Below are 16,913 nucleotides of genomic sequence, written 5' to 3' on the forward strand. Positions count from 1 at the left end.
TGACCAATATCCTTTTTGTCTAGTATAACTTCCTTTTTCCTGCTCCCTTTTGCCTATGAAACCTCTTGCATTGCGTAGCTCTTTGGAGCTCATGCCTATCTCCTAAATTGTGTGCTGTCTGATTCATGAGTTGCTGAATTAAGGCCAATAAGATCTTTATTTATTTTTTTAATTTTTAAAATATTTTTTTGGCTGTGTTGGGTATTCGTTGCTACGCTCGAGCTTTGTCTAGTTGCGGCGAGTGGGAGCTACTCTTCGTTGCGGTGCACGGGTGTCTCATTGTGGTGGCTTCTCTTGTTGCAGAGCACGGGCTCTAGGTGCGCGGGCTTTGGTAGTTGTGGTGCACATGCTCAGTAGTTGTGGCTCGCAGGCTCTAGAGGACAGGCTCAGTAATTGTGGTGCATGGGCTCAGTTGCTCCACAGCATGTGGGATCTTCCCAGACCAGGGATCGAACCTGTGTCCCCTGCACTGGCAGGCAAATTCTTAACCACTGCGCCACCAGGGAAGTCCCAAGGCCAATAAAATTAATTTACTTCATTGAATTTTGTTCTTTAACAGTTTTGGTGATGACAGTGGGATCCAAGGGAGTCTACTAACATCCTCAAGGACAATGGGAAACATAGGCATTGGCACCTGCTGAGCCATTTTGTTCTCTTTCTCGCTGCTTCTGAAGGCCATGGGTAAGTTTCTCTTGGATCTGAGCTCTGCTCCCTTTGCATCTGAGCTTGCTGCTCTCATTGGTTTTCCAGACCAGGGTTAACAGGGCAGTCTGGACTGACAGAAGGCTTTAACAGAGCACAAGTCCCTAGCTCCTGGTCAGTCCACAATACCATTTCTTTGGTTACTGCTGACATCCACAGGTCTATTTCCTGCTCAGTTATTATTGGTTTCTGCTGATACACACATAAGGTAAAAGAATGATCGATCTATTGTTAAAGGGAATCTTGGAAGGCAAAGTTGCAAAAGATACATTCAGGTTGAGCACCTAAAAGCTGTTTGAGCTCACCATCTAATCTAAGACCCCCATTCTAGGATAAATTGGTTAGGGAATGGGTTAGATCAGTACTAGGTCACCTGCCAACCTCAAGAAAATTTTTGTGCAATGAGATGCCCTGTAAAACATAAAACATCACAGAATCTCCAACCCAGTGGCACATTCCTGTTAGGGATGAATTTGGTTCCAAGAGACCAAAGGCTTCACTGAAGAAATAGGGTCCTCAAGTTCCAAAGAACTGAGTGTTCTATCTTCTGGCACACCTGCTTATTTTACGTCTAAGAACTATGGTCCTGGAAGCTATAGATACATACAAAAATGTCAAAATCTTACTAAAGACAACCTAGATTTGCAATGACCATTATGGGGAACATTTCAGTTAGACAAGGCCATTCATTCAAAAAGTACAATTGTAATCGAGTGTTCCCAAATCAAACCAACAGAATGGGATACCTGTTATTTTAACTGATATGCAGAAGCCTCCAAAAGGCTTCAAGATTCCAAAATAGCTTCATTGAATGATTCATTGCAAAAGGCTAATGAAGGGACTTCCCTGGCAGTCCAGTGGTTAAGACTCTGAGCTGCCAATGCAGAGGACATGGGTTTGATCCCTGGTCGGGGAACTAAGATCCCACATACCGCAGGGCCAAAATTTTTTTTTAATAAAAGCACTAATGAAAAGTTAAAGACACAAGAGTTAACCAAAACCAAAGGCTGTAAGACTGACGTGACTCTTACCACTCCCATCTATCTTCCTTTACCTGAGTACTCCCAGTCTACTAATCCTCTATCTGAATCGCCTTTCCACTCCAAAGAGACTATTAGTTACCTTTTATTTTATTTTTATTTTGTGTTTATAGTAAACTTTATTTTCATTGATTTCATTTAACATAATTTCAAAGTAGGTCTGTGCTTTAAGATAAGCAAAAGAACAGATATCCTAAATCTCATTAAGAGATCTTTTTCACACTGTTCCTCTGAGCAGGACACGGGGTTTCAGGGGCCCCAGTGGTGATACCTAATATTTTATCCCTGGAGATATTACCTGTAGATACAGAAAGAACAGATAACACCAACACACAAGAATCAAACTGTATGAGGGTACTACAGGAAGAAGCTCTTATGTTATACTTTATCTACCTCTTTAGGGTTGTAATGATAATGACTGACTTTTTTCTCTGCAAAGTTCAGTGTTGTTTTTTGTTGTTGTTGTTTGTTTTTGTTCAGTGTTGTTTTAAATAAAATGTCAGAATGTGTGAAAATGCTGTACTCATTTATCTTAATACACTAAAAATAGTGGAAGTTTAAAAATTCTTCATGAGTCCAATCTGGGCCATGACTACCACTGATGGGGTTTACCCAGCACACTAATTCCAAGTTTGGCGACCATCAGCAAACTGGCTCCCGCAATTAAGCCTGCAGGCATAAATTTTCCAGTGTGGTAGAATCTCGTTCCCATAATGCCAGCCAAGGTTCCAGATGTAACGAAGAAAACCTAAATGTTCCTTGGGTCCTGAGACCCCTGATAGGCACCCGGGCCCGCTAAACCACCGAAGAGGAGCCCGGCAGCCAGAAACGGGACACTGCCTGCTTTTGCATAACCAGTGATCCCACTTATCCCACCCGAAGCAACCAGTGCTGCGTAGCCAAAACCAATACAATATAAAGGCACTAGTGGGCTGGAGTCCTTCTGCATTGTTCTCTTTCACTCTGTCCAGACAGATTACACCAGGCCTGCACCTCCTTCCCGAAGGTCTGCACTGGCCGACAAGGGCGCACATGCCTTGGGGTGGAGAGTCGCCAAGGTTAACTTTTAACATCTTTTTAAAATTAACTAATTAATTTTTTGGCTGTGCTGGGTCTTCGTTGCTGCACACGGGCTTTCTCTTGTTGCGCTGAGCGGGGGCTACTCTTTGTTGCGGTGCGCGGGCTTCTTATTGCGGTGGCTTCTCTTGTCGCGGAAGACAGGCTTTAGTGCGCGGGCTTCAGTAGTTGTGGCATTCAGACTCAGTAGTTGTGGCTCTCGGGGGTCTAGAGCTCAGGCTCAGTAGTTACAGCGCACGGGCTTAGTTACTCCGCGGCATGTGGGATCTTCCCGGACCAGGGCTCGAACCCATGTCCCCTGCATTGGCAGGTGGATTCTTAACCCCTGCGCCACCAGGGAAGCCTTTAACTTTTAATGATCTCCTTTGGGTATCTTTCAGTCCTTTGTCACAGACTAAGGGCCACAGTTAAAGAATTTTTCCTAAACACAGGGAGCATCCCCAAAAGTATTTTGAAGAATTGAGTCCTAATCTGGGCTGTCAGATCTTCACCAGCTTGTGCACATGTAGGAAAGCCCCAGAATGGATGCAGGAGGCAGAATGGTGTAACTCTGAGAATGATACTCAAGATCCTGGATCTCCAACATGGTCCCCTTGTGGACCAGAAAAAGCTCGCAAAATAGCAGTGGATCTTTTAAAAGCTCTTCTCAAGGTTTTCCCTGCCTGAAGTGGTTGCTCTATTATTCACACCTGCAAACAAAAGAAAGATGAATTTAGGGCAGACTTTAAAGCCCATCTGGAAGCTCTCTTCCTATGGCATTCTGATTTCCATACAATAGATGATGCTGCCCAACCTGCTCTAACTGCCTTATTGGTAAATGTATTTTCTCCCCTGAGGTAAGTGGATTGATTAAAAGGCAGAAAATAGATGGGAAGTCACAGGTCTGACCAAATTTTGAGTTGTTTGTATATTTTGGAAATTAAGCCCTATTGGTCGCATCGTTTGCAAATACTTTCTCACAGTCCTTAGGTTGTGTTTTCCTTTTGCTTATGGTTTCCTTTGCTGTGCAAAAGCCTATAAGTTTAATTAGGTCCCATTTGTTAGCTGAGCACTTTGAAAGGATAACTCTCTCTCTCTTTTTTTTTTTTGGCCGCGCAGCTTGCGGGATCTTAGTTATCTGACCAGAGGTCGAACCCAGGCCCCTGGCAATGGAAACATGGAGTCCTAACCACTGGAAAGGATATCTTTTTATGTGCCCTACAATCTGTCCTTGGTATAGAGAGGAAGAATTCCAGCCAAAAATCCCTAATTTAATCAGTTACCCTAATATCTGCGGGCTACCTCTAATACTGACATTGGGAGATTAAAAAGTGCAGAACCTATAAATATTCAGATAGATGTAACTAAACCTCTTCCCAAATTATCTCAATATCCATTAAAATCCGAGGCCACACAAGGCCTCACGTTAGACCAAATCACCCAGGGGCTAACCGTTCCCTGTACCAGACCCGGTGTGTTGCTGTTAGCATAACTGATGCCATCTTGGGCCCTTACAATTTCTACTGTTTTTCACTGACCCTACTCAGGACTGTACTGTGCAGTGAATCACTTCTGTACTGTACCGTGCAGTGAACCACTTCTCTGTCATCAAGGGCTTTTTAGTTAATAAATATCGTTTAATAATCATTAGGTCCAGGAAGCCTCTATGCTCTGTTAGTCCCCAAACAATGATGAAAACCTTCCCTGACGTATTCCCAGCACCCATGAGACTAGTTACCCGTTCATAAATCTTAACTTACGAATGCACCTACTGCCATATCCTAGGTTAACTATAAAGAATTGTCCCAATGGTCCTTCATTTCTATTCCCTTCTGCCTATAAAACCTCTTGCTTTGTATACTCTTCAGAGCTCCTCTCTACCTGCTAAATTGGATGCAGTCTGACTCAGGAATGTCATGGTCCCAACGCGGGTTGGGAAAGAATTTCCAGATACAAGGCAGAATGTAAAGAAGATAGAATTTATTAAAGGGAAGGGTCGCTGCCAGAAGAGCAGGCCGGCTTCCTGATAATCAGGGAGAGCCGACCCGGAGCAAGTGTTACTGGTCTGTTTTTATATCCAGGGAACAAAGGAAGTTACGAGTCACCTGCTGATTGGGCAGGGTATGCATACTAACAGTGTGGCAGAGCAGGAGAAGAACGGGGCAAATACCTTTCCTTATATGGGTTGGGAAAGGGACAGGGCATGACACTTGGGAGGAATCAGGGATATTGTAATGGTTGCTACATGACAGTGATAAGAGCCCGGTAACTCCCTGTCCCTCGATGTTGGCCCTTTGAGTTTATCTTGTCCGTTATCCTTGGAGCACCACAATGAATTGCTAATTAAAGCCAAAAGGGCTTTAAAATTTACTCAGTTGAATTTTGTTAACGGGAGAAAACAGCTGAAAGCTGTGGTCAGGAAAAATTTTGTGTGCCTGTGGACTGGGAATGAGCAAGTATCCCTGGTTGTGGTGGTGATGGGGGAAGGGACTGTCCTGAACGGAGCCTTCCTTAGGATTTGGTTCCCCTCCTTGAACGGGGCCCCAGAGGGTAATGAGTGGTCCCCTTTACAGCTCCTCCTAGCCAGCCTGGTCATCTAGATCTTGCTGGTCTCTGATTTGACCCCTGGCTTTGATCCCGTTCTTCCCTGGGGGGAGGCAGCCCTGGAGGGATGCCCTGCACACAAATGGGGAGGGGTGTAGGAAAACAGGATAAGACGGATGGAGCTCTGGGGTACCAAGAGAAGACAGGCGCCCAGTGGGTTAGGTGGGGTGTGTGGGGACCACCTCCTGGGTTGGGCTCAGAGGTCGTCCAGCAGGGCACTTGGTCCTGGGAGAAGCCGAGACGTCGGCCCTCCCAGCTTCCTAGAGAGGCCGAGAGGCCCGGGGCGGTGACGCGCTTGCGCGATACGGGCCAGAGGAGAGCCGGGCGCGGGGCTACTGGCGCGGCCTGGGCCGTGTGGTCAGGGCACCTAGGAGCTCGCGGCCGCGGGAGTCGGTGAGTGGGGCGGCAGGGCGGCGGGGCGGCGGGGCGGCGTTGGGGGGAGAGGGGCGGCGGGGGTTGTCTTGGGGGCGCGGGGTTCCCGGCGGGCGGCCGGTGAGGCTCGGCCTGGAGGCTGCGCCCGGGCTGGGGTCTGGCCTGGGAGCCCAACCGCCGCGGTGAGGGCGTATCTGCCTGCGCTTCGCTGCCCGGGGCGGGAATCTGGAGTAATGGTTTCTGTGTTTTATCACTTCTCCCAATTATGCAAACAAAGCGTATTCATAACATGTAATTAGATGACGCGGGTGAGCGTTAGAAAAGTGAAAGTACCCGCAATCCGTTGTTTTCGTTCGGAGGCTTCCTGACCTTTTAAAATTTGTGCACGATTATGCAAACTCTTATACATGTACAAATATATATTTTTAAGAAGTGGGATTATTTTACTGGTTTTTAAAGATATATAATCCATATATTTTATTTTTAATTAAAAAAATTGAGGTGTAATCCACATAGAACAACATAGTGGTTTTAGGTGTACAACATGATTCCGTATTTGTATACTGTTGCTTTTAAAAAGCTTTTTTTAGTAGTATTGTGATAAAATGCACATAACATTTACCACACGATACATAAAAATTGATCATTTAAGCCATTTAAAAGTGTATAATTCAGTGACATTATGTACATTAATATTATTGCTTTTTGAAAATTATATCGTCTTCAACTTGTGGAATGCATTTGTTCATATATTGGTTAAATTTGGGGCCAGTAGTGTGACACCACTGAGACATATTTTTGCAAGTATAATTAAAAAAAAAATTTTGTTTTCCATAGTACACATTACATGAAGCTGTAAATGCTCAACAAGTGATGTGTATTAGGTTGATTGTTTTCAGAATGAAAGTACTATATAAAATACAGTTTTTAAACACAAGGTAAAGCTGTAACCTAAAACCACTCTACTGTCTTCTCACTTACATTGGCCTAAGAAATCAGAGAATGTTCACCTTCTTAAAAGTGTGGCACAGTGGTTGAGAGTCCGCCTGCCGATGCAGGGGACACGGGTTCGTGCGCCGGTCCGGGAAGATCCCACATGCCGCTGAGCGGCTGGGCCCGTGAGCCATGGCCGCCGAGCCTGCACATCCGGAGACTGTGCTCCGCAACGGGAGAGGCCACAACAGTGAGAGGTGCTCGTACCACACGCACACACACACACAAACCCTTTTTATTTTGAATAATTGCAGACACACAGAGGGTGTCAGAACTTTACAGAGTTCCCTTATATCTTTACCTGGTTTACCTAAAGGTAATGTCTTGCATAACTACAGTACAGTCATCAAACTTAAGAAATTTGCAGGGGTCCAATACTATTAATTAAACTGCTGATTTATCCAGAGTTCATCACTGTCTCGCTAATGTTCTTTTTCTGTTCCAGGATCCAGTATACAATCCCTCATTCCATTTAGTTGTCATGTCTTCTAGTCTCCTTCAGTCTGTGACAGTTCCTCAGTTTTACTTGTTTTTCATGATTTTGAAGTATTTTGTATTTGTAATTTTAGAGTGACCCTCTCGATTTGGTTTTGTCAGATGTTCTGCTTAGATTGAGGATGATATCGATATGTCTTCTTACTGGTATACTACTCTCTTTGTTTTTGGTTGTGTGGGGTCTTAGTTGTGGCTCGTGGGCTCCTTAGTTGTGGCAGGCGGGCTCCTTAGTTGCAACTCGCCAGCTTCTTAGTTGTGGCATGTGAACTCTTAGTTGTGGCATGCATGTGGGATCTAGTTCCCTGACCAGGGATCGAACCCCAACCCCCTGCATTGGGAGTGCGGAGTCTTATCCACTGCGCCACTAGGGCAGTCACTAAATTATTCTAACTTTGGCCATTGGGAACTCTTTCAAGTTGGCTCCTGTTTCCCCTTACATGCTCCTTTCCTTTTTTGTGTCTTTCTCTGATTTTCAGGCACCACAAGCTATTCATCTTGTATTTTCACCTCCCCTAGCCCTGGAATCAACCATTTCTGCAAGGATTCCTGGTTTCGTTTATTGTAGAATAGTATTGAGAAACCAAATTTTGGGCACTAGGTTGAGTTCATTTCTTAATTGGCAAATTGGTATAAATATTATTTTAACATTTTAAATGTGTACTAGAAGCAATCTTTCTTTAGTGGCAATTGTCTTAGAAATTTGTTTGTTTATTATTAGTGTATAAAATAAACCTTATGTACTCTCTCACTGGCAGGAAAAAGATGAAAACAAGAGATTACTTAATGGGGATTTTAAAAGGAAATCAAAATTACATTGCATATTGCTTTGCAATGTTGTGTTGCTTTCTGCTGTGTAACAGGGTGAATCAGCTATATGTATACATGTGTGCCCATATCCCCTCCCTCTTGCGTGAGCAAATATTTATTGATTACCTATTGTGTGTCAGGTAATGGGGACCTATTGTAATAAATATGGCAGTTCAGAATCCTGATCTTATGAAGTTTACACTGTAATTGGGGAAAAAGGGAACAATAGGCACATCATTGAAATTTCTGAATATATTACCTAAAAGGTATGTAACCTAAAAGGTATGTAAGAAAGAAAACAAATTCATAGAACACCAATGACTTAGATATAATTTAAAAATAATCCTTCTTTGACACATCTGTTGACATAGCATTTCTTAAAGATGTGTCATACTGAAAAATGGGGAGTACTATAGTGCCATTCTATTGGCAGATACTCTTGGAGATTCCCAATTAATATATTACCAGGCTCTGAAACGTTCTGAAAGTAAGATATGTTTCATTTTCTTTAAGCTTTCCAAAGCTTGTATTTTTTTTTTACAAATGCAGCTCTGTAGTTTTTACCAGATCATATAAAAATGTATTTGAAATACTATCATAAAGAACAGTATAAAGAAGCAAATATAAATCATCTGAAGTCACACCATCCTGAGACAACCACATAAAAATTTTGCTGCTGCCGTTCCTTTCTTTCATCTCTCCACATCTGTATAACGACACAGTCAAATGTGTATTTAGAGATTGTTCTAAAATACTGTCCTTATTGTATATGTACTTTTCTCTTTTTTCCTTTTCTCTCACCTCTCCATCCTCCATCCTGAAAATCACTATTAAGGATCTGGCTGTTACTTTGTTCCATATTCATATTATCATGTACAAGTTTTTGTGTAAGAAGATGTTAAATGGGATTGGTCCTGTACTCGGAGTGGGCTGAAACCCTAAACAGAAATGGTGAATGATAAGTGTCAAAACATTCTAACCATTTTTAGAGAGAGGCCCCAGACACATTTTCACGTGACTTATTAAAAGGTGAACAAAATTGGGCCTGTGAATCTTAGTCACCCCCCAACTTGAGCCTATGTGTGAATACTTATTCATATGAAGAGTGTTGGTTGGCCTGACAGTGAGCCAGCATTTTCTCTTCCTCATATAGCAGGGGATGCTATCTTCCCAGGTGCCAATCCAAGTGCAAGAGTAGGGAGTGAGGAAGGCAGTAATAAAGTCCTTTGAGAAGATTAAAGGAGGCTTGCATAAGAAGATTCTGCCATGTTATTTTCTGACTGGATGCTTGTTGACCTAAGGAAACTAACTCATCAGCCCAGCCAGCACCACATCCACTTCTATTTACAAAAGAATTCTGAGAATATGATATAGTCCTACAAGAGTTTGGGGAATACGCCATAAAATCAGAGGCTGCTAGAATTCCCCTGACATCAGCATAAGAAGAGAAGATTGTGATGGGGGTAAAGTACATTTCCACAGATGTGGGGCAAGAGGGTAAGTTTTCCATAAGTCAAATGATACCATAGATGTAAGTAGGCTGAAGCTGCCTTAAAAGAATCCCCTTTCAGGGTACCTGGCAGAAGGAAACGACCCCAAATATAAATCCTTTGAAAAGGAGGTAAGAGAAAAATTTAAAAGGATAAACCAAAAGTGCATCACGCGGGCTTCCCTGGTGGCTCAGTGGTTGAGCGTCTGCCTGCCGATGCAGGGGACGCGGGTTCGTGCCCCGGTCCGGGAAGATCCCACATGCCGCGGAGTGGCTGGGCCCGTGAGCCATGGCCGCTGAGCCTGCGCGTTTGGAGCCTGTGCTCTGCAGCGGGAGAGGCCACAACAGTGAGAGGCCCGCGTACCGCAAAACCAAAACAAAACAAAAGTGCATCACTCAAATTAGGAAAAGGTGGACTATAAAAGGCCACTTCATCAAGGTGCCTGGGGTAGGGGTGCCAACAAAGAATCTACAAATGCATTCTCAAGAGGAGCTAGCAGCAGTTGGATGTCTGCCATAACAGACAGCATATAAGAGCCAAGAAAGAACTCCAGACAGCATCAGATTTTGCCTGGTTGCCTCTCATTTCTTTTCCCTGCTCTGACACTGGAAGAATCAGCAAGAAAGTGAGGAAGGCAAGCAGAACAAGATAGAAAAACAGTGAAAGAATAGATGATACTGCATCACTACTCACCCCGTCCCTTCTCATCTTCCTCACTGCCACTTTGCAGAAGCAAGAATCCAGCCTGAGCTAGGGGTAAGGGAGAAGATTTGAATTGGTTGCGAGATTGAAGTTTTGGTATTAAGTTAGACTGGGTTTTTTTATTATCTTTTTAAAGAAATATTTATTTATTTATTTGGCTGCCTCAGGTCTTAGTTGCAGCACACAGGATCTTTGTTGCCGCACCTTTTTAGTTGCAGAATGCAGGATCTTTAGTTGCGGCATGCAGGATCTAGTTCCTTGACCAGGGATCGAACTTGGGCCCCTTGCGTTGGGAGTGCAGAGTCTTAGCTACTGGCCCGTCAGGGAAGTCCCGGTTTTTTATTATCTTAAAAAATGGGTGGAACTGCCAAGAGATCTGAGATCAAGATTAATTCAGGGACAAGGAATATCCCAGAAAGTCTGTTTGGTCATCAGTGGAGAAAAGTAAGTTATTTCCTTTTTGCATTCCCTTGAGACTATCACATTTAATAAATAATATATAGATATAGATAGATACATATAGATATCTTGTATATATATATCGTGTGTGTATCACTATTAAATATATAAAATGCAAAAAAAATTACATTGCATATAAGATGATAGAGCAAAATGACAGAAAGAAGAAAATGTCCCTGAAAAATGCCCATATGCTTGCTTGGGAAATTTTCCCATTCTTTTTTTTTTTTTTTATACATTTATTTATTTACTTTTGGCTGCGTTGAGTATTCGTTGCTTCGCGCAGGCTTTCTCTAGTTGCGGTGAGCGGGGGCTACTCTTCGTTGCAGTGGGCGGGCCTCTCATCTCACTGGCGTCTCTTGTTGTGGAGCACGGGCTCTAGGTGCGTGGGCTCAGTAGTTGTGGCTCGCAGGCTCTAGAGCACAGGCTCAGTAGTTGTGGTGCACAGGCCTAGTTGCTCCGCGGCATGTGGGATCTTCCCGGACCAGGGCTTGAACCTGTGTCTCCTGCATTGGCAGGCGGATTCTTAACTACTGTGCCACCAGGGAAGTCCTCCCCTGTTCTTTTGAAAGCCATTTTCTTTTTTTTTTTTTTTAATTTATTTATTTAATTTATTTATTTTTGGCTGTGTTGGGTCTTCGTTGCTTCACGCAGGCTTTCTCTAGTTGTGGCGAGCAGGGGCTACTCTTCGTTGCGGTGCGTGGGCTTCTCATTGCGGTGGCTTCTTTCATTGCAGAGCATGGGCTCTAGGCATGCAGGCTTCAGTAGTTGCAGCACACGGGCTCAGTAGTTGTGGCTCACAGGCTCTAGAGTACAGGCTCAGTAGTTGTGGCGCACGGGCTTAGTTGCTCCGCTGCATGTGGGATCTTCCTGGACCAGGGCTTGAACCCATAGTCCCCTACCTTGGCAGGCAGATTCTCAACCACTGCTCCACCAGGGAAGCCCTTGAAAGCCATTTTCATTTGGGAATGAAACTGGGTGGAGGGATGAAGCTCTGGGGGAGAAGAGGCCTGCTCCATCTCAGGTTGCTCCCCAGGCCTGGGGGCTCCCATTTGTGGTATAATCTTAACAAGTTGATGAATGAAGCTTTTCTTCTGTCCTCAGAAGCTAGTTGGGACCTGGAAAGAACCCTGAGGCATTAGGATACCTAAATTTAATTGGGCAGTTTCAGCTCATTGGCCCCATCTCTTTACTATGCTGTGGGGCTTTCATTCAGACTTCGAAAGGCCCAGGGGGTCATTAACTATTTTTTTTCTTTTAAAGGAATGGTTTTCTTTTTTTTTTAATTTTTTTTGGCTGTGTCGGGTCTTAGTTGCGACATGTGGGATCTTTGTCTCAGCATGTAGGAATTGTGGTGCACGGGCTTCTCTCTAGTTGTGGCGCTCGGGCTCCATGGCGCGTGGGCTCTCTAGTTGTGGCTTGTGGGCTTAGTTGCCCCGCGGCATGTGAGATCTTAGTTCCTTGACCAGGGATTGAACCATCGTCCCCTGCATTGGAAGGCGGATTCTTTAACACTGGACCACCGGGGAAGTCCCAGGAAGTCACTAACTTTTATCCATGTTCATGGTTGCAGGGGCTGGGCTCAGAGGGCTGGAATCTTTTGCCATATTCACAGACAGTTGCCCTCATTTTTCTGTTGGTCCGTCTTCTCATCCCCTCTTTACAAATACTTCACTGACCTCTTCGGACATTTCTGCAGCAGCTGCTTCAGAACAGGTCAGCTTGGAGGCTTATGTTTGGTGCTGATTTCCCCGTGGGTCTCAATTTCCTGAGATAGGTCAGTGCCATTTACATTTCCCGCTGGGTGCGTTTCTTCAAAATATTTCTCTCTGGTCTCCAGTTCATTGTGTTGCGTCTCACTCCCGGATTTCTCTGCACCTGAGTGTCTTTCTCTTCCCCAGTCTTTCTGCAAGTTTGGCTGGGAAAGTCTCTCGCCTCTTTCTCTGACTCTCAGCTCCCTCCTGAGCAGCTCCCGTTGGTGCTGCTGCGGCTCAGCAAGGCTGGAGCCTGCCCCTGCCGCTCCGGAGGCACCTTTCCTCTTCAGCCTCCCCTTGTTGTGTCTTCAAGTCTCTTTTTATAGGCCTTCAGTTATGTACCTTATCACTTCTCAGTTTTTCTTTGCTTTTGTTTTCTCTGTGTACTTATTTTCCTTACCCCATCCCCTTCTTTCGCAGCAAAGCTTCATTTCTCTGCCAAAACTTCAGCAGCTTCGTCAGCGCGTATGATCCCAAAGTAGTTCTTCAATTGATTCTCCATCCCCTTGTAGCAGCACTGCAATTTCTTTTATCTGGATGATGGTGGGGATATTGAATAATAGCCTCCGAACTGAGAAGAAACTTTGAGACCAAAACGTGAAGCAGGCAACTCCATGAAGTATAATTATGATGTTTATTGTGGGTACTTATATAGGGGCAGTACGGGCGGACAACCACCAGAGGCATTTGTAGCTGAACTCTATGCTGCCAGAAGGGGCGTGGGGGAATTCATTTATTTATTTTATTTATTTTTTAAAAAATGTTTTCTTATTTATTTATTTTATTTATTTATTTTTGGCTGCACTGGGTCTTTGTTGCTGTGCGCAGGCTTACTCTAGTTGCGGAGAGCCAGGGCTACTCTTCGTTGTGGTGTGCGGGCTTCTCATTGCAGTGGCTTCTCTTGTTGCAGAGCACGGGCTCTAGAGCACAGGCTCAGTAGTTGTGGCACACAGGCTTAGTTGCTTTGCGGCATGTGGGATCTTCCTGGCCTATGGCTCGAACCCGTGTCCCCTGTATTGGCAGGTGGATTCTTAACCACTGCACCACCAGGGAAGCCCTGGCATGGGGGAATTTAAAGGGACCAAAGCTAAAGATAGAATCTGACTACTAAGCGAGAAGCACATTCGTGCCAGTGGGAACTGGGGGTTTCTCCTCCCTTCTGAGGTCTCATGAACATTATTCCTCATGGACCATTAACCATCTAGACTAGCAAAATGCATTCTTCCAGTTTTCATATCAGATAAAGGCAAGAGTAAGAGTTGATAGGGAACTTATCTGGCTTTGGGTGCATTCCTTGTGAGTAGGCTAAAGCTCAGAAAGGGGACTGTGGGCCTAAGATGGAGCTGACAAAGTGAAGTCAGTGTGGTCCAGCCACATAGATGGCATGCTTTCTTCATCCCATCTCAGTTTACAGTCATCTGTTTGGAGAGTCCTAGCAGTACTTGCTGAGTTCAGGAGATGTTTGTAGGTGATGATGGCTTCTGGTTGAAGTAACGGTTTCTTTAAATTTTCTTAACAGTGGTGGGAGGTGGAAGGTTCCACCCTTTCAGGGGAAGATGACCATCATCTGTGACTTGGTGCACTGAGTAATGGGGTCACTTTACAACAGGTGCCAAGGTCTGCAGTCTACCTCATACTTCAGTTGGAGGATGGAGGGAATGAAAAGTGCCCATTGAACTGAGAAGATAGCTTAAGACTGAAAAAGAAGGCAGGCAGCTCCATATAATCAGTGGATCAGTTTATTAGAGGGTAATTTACTCACATGGTGAGATCAGGTGGGTGAACTAGAAGCATTTGCAGCTGCACTCCGCACCACTGAGGGGCCTCTGGAACAGTTTTATTGTTAACCTAGGTATGGGGGGGGGTATGTGCTTGGAAATAGGAAGTGCATTTCTTTTTTCTTTTTTTTTCTGGGAAGTGCATTTCTAAGTCAAGTTTTATGAATGGGTAACTCGTCTGGTGGGCGATGGGAATGTGTCAGTGAAGATCTTCATCGCTGTTTGGAGACTGTTAGAGCATAGAGGCCACCTGGAACTAATGATCCTAAAACAATATCTATTAACTACAAAGCCCTTGATGACAGAAAAGTGATTTTACCTCATAGTACAGTCACAGGAAGGGTCACTGGAGGGACAGGAGGAATTGAATGGGCCCATGATGGTGGCAGTTATGCTAACAGCCATACATACTTCTTTGTAGACTCTTGGTTTGATTTTGTTTTAATATGCTCTTTCTTGCTTTTTTCTTTTGCATGTTGTGGTTTTGGGCAGCATTTTACTCTCTTTTGTTCTCTACCTCAGTTGTCAATTTTTGTCTTACTTTGTTCTCAGTTCAACCAGCCTTCTTTGGTTTGGTTGTTGACTCAGTGGCTAAAACAGAACAAGGGTCAGTGGGGTTTCTTTTCCCTTTTGCAGTTACTTGAGCTGCAGCCACCATCTACATACAACTGCCCTTCAAGGACATGTAACCTATTCTGCTGAGTGCCCACCTTTTCAGTCCTGGGAGCTGGTACTCAGTACCTTTTTTTTTTTTTAATTGGCTGCACCCCGTGGCATGCGGGATCTTGGTTCCTTAGTTTCCTGACCAGGGATTGAACCTGGTCAGTGAAAGCGTCCAGTCCTAACCACTGGACCTCCAGGGAATTCCAGTTGCTTTGTTTTTTAAGCAGAATTATTTATCACTTTGCTGATTATAAAAATAATGTACAATTCAGGGAACATAGACAAATAGGAATGGAAAGCTCTCTAGTCCCACTTGCCAGAGGAGATTAACTGCTGAAAACACTTTGGTGGCCAAGGCTTAGGAACTTTTTTGTGCCTATGCAAACTGTGCTTTATTTTTATTTTGTTTAAGACATAAGTGAGCTCATAAGTATAATTTCTAAAACTTGCCTCTTAATTTACTTTTTTGGGGGGGAAATTGGGAAAAGACAAAAAATACAAAGAAGAAAATAACAGGCAGGCGTATTTCCAACACACAGGAGTAACCTCTTCTAACATTTCGGCATATTTGCAGTCATCATTGTACAATCTTAAAAGAAAAAGAGACCTTGAACATAAATGTTGTGTTAAAAAAATCAAATCACTACAAATAAAGTCTCCCTTTAACTGTTATTTCCAACCTCTCCACTTCCACAATCAGTAGGAGTTTTTGTAAATCTTTTTAGGCCATTTAAAAACCTTTCGAAAAAAAAAAAATAAAAACCTTTCGAGTGCTTTTATGTACATCAGACCTAAGAAATTTAAACATAAATATGATTTTAGGTTTTTTCTCCAATTATACCTAAGTTCTTTTTAACTTAGCATACGTTTTTGATACTGTTGGGAAAAGCAGTCAGGCGCAGCTGCTTCTCTCTAGCATAACTCTGCAAGAGTAGCCCTGGCTGAGGACATTTTCTTGCAAAGAAATCAAGAGCCCTCATAGCCTGTGCTGTGCTTAGCCTTTTGAGGGACTATCTTTACCTGTTCAGTGCTTAATGTGTACCCCTTTTTTCTTCTTTTTTTTTTTGGAGAATTATGTTTTTTAAAAAAATTTATTTTATTTTATTTTTGGCTGCGTTGGGTCTTTGTTGCTGCGCGCAGGCTTTTCTCTGGTTGCGGTGAGCGGGGGATACTCTTCGTTGTGGTGCGTGGGCTTCTCTTGTTGCTGAGCACGGGCCCTAGGCATGTGGGCTTCAGTAGTTGTGGCACGTGGGCCCAATAGTTGTGGCTCGCAGGCTCTAGAGTGCAGGCTCAGTAGTTGTGGCGCACGGGCTTAGTTGCTTTGCGGCATGTGGGATCTTCCCAGACCAGGGCTCGAACCCGTGTCCCCTGCATTGGTAGGTGGATTGTTAACTACTGTGCCACCAGGGAAGCCCCCCTTTTTTCTTCTTAGGTGCATGTGTCAATGGCCCCCAGGCCCTCCCTTGCTTTCTGTATTTCAGACCCCATGGGTAAGGGGCCAAGGTTCTTCTACTGTATCATGAAGGGTGGTGCTGGTATCTGTTCCACCTGCATGGCTTTGGCTGCGAAGTGGATCCGTTGGTCATGGGGGACCAGTGGTTTGCAGGGGGTTGAATCTTGTACACTTTGTTTTCTTCTCTTGCTCTAAGCGAACACTGTATCACTTGAGCCTCGTGTGTGTGTTGTCTGTTCTCAGGAACTTAGAATTACGCTCTGTCTCTTCTGTGGGTGGCACTGATCTGCTTTTTAACCTTGGCTGCATAGCTTGACCACCCAGTGAACAGTGAAACAATTGTATTGTTTCTTAAAGGTCTTGTACAGTCTTTTAAATTGTTGTATGGTATTTCATCCTATAAAGTGCTACACTTTTATTTAGTTGTATTGATGGGCAAGTAGGTCATTTCCAATATTGTGTTATTACAAAGAGTACTCTAGTGAACACCTGTGTAAATGCCTCAATACCTGTGCAAGTGTTTTTCCAGGGAGCTTCCTAGAACT

The 16,913-nt window shown here is 44.1% G+C and overlaps 1 protein-coding gene and 1 pseudogene across 4 annotated transcripts in view; one reads left to right on the top strand and one right to left on the bottom strand.

The window, feature by feature from the left end:
• Positions 1-443: 443 nt before the first annotated feature.
• Positions 444-16,913, top strand: part of ZNF445 (zinc finger protein 445) — a 38,969-nt gene continuing 22,499 nt past the window's right edge. Inside the window, exon 1 of one of the 3 annotated variants that reach the window (XM_079935215.1) lies at positions 444-681. The gene's annotated coding sequence lies outside the window, so the exon portion shown is untranslated. Of the gene's footprint in view, positions 682-5,585; positions 5,796-16,913 lie in introns of those variants that run through there. The other 2 variants (XM_079935213.1, XM_079935214.1) reach the window with 2 other exon arrangements.
• Positions 2,311-2,691, bottom strand: LOC307193399 (transmembrane protein 14C-like; annotated as a pseudogene). The gene has a single exon. The product of its transcript is annotated as a transmembrane protein 14C-like (transcript).

The sequence above is a fragment of the Stenella coeruleoalba genome, assembly GCF_951394435.1.
Source record: "Stenella coeruleoalba genome assembly, chromosome: 10".
NCBI classification, from domain to species: Eukaryota; Metazoa; Chordata; class Mammalia; order Artiodactyla; family Delphinidae; genus Stenella; species Stenella coeruleoalba.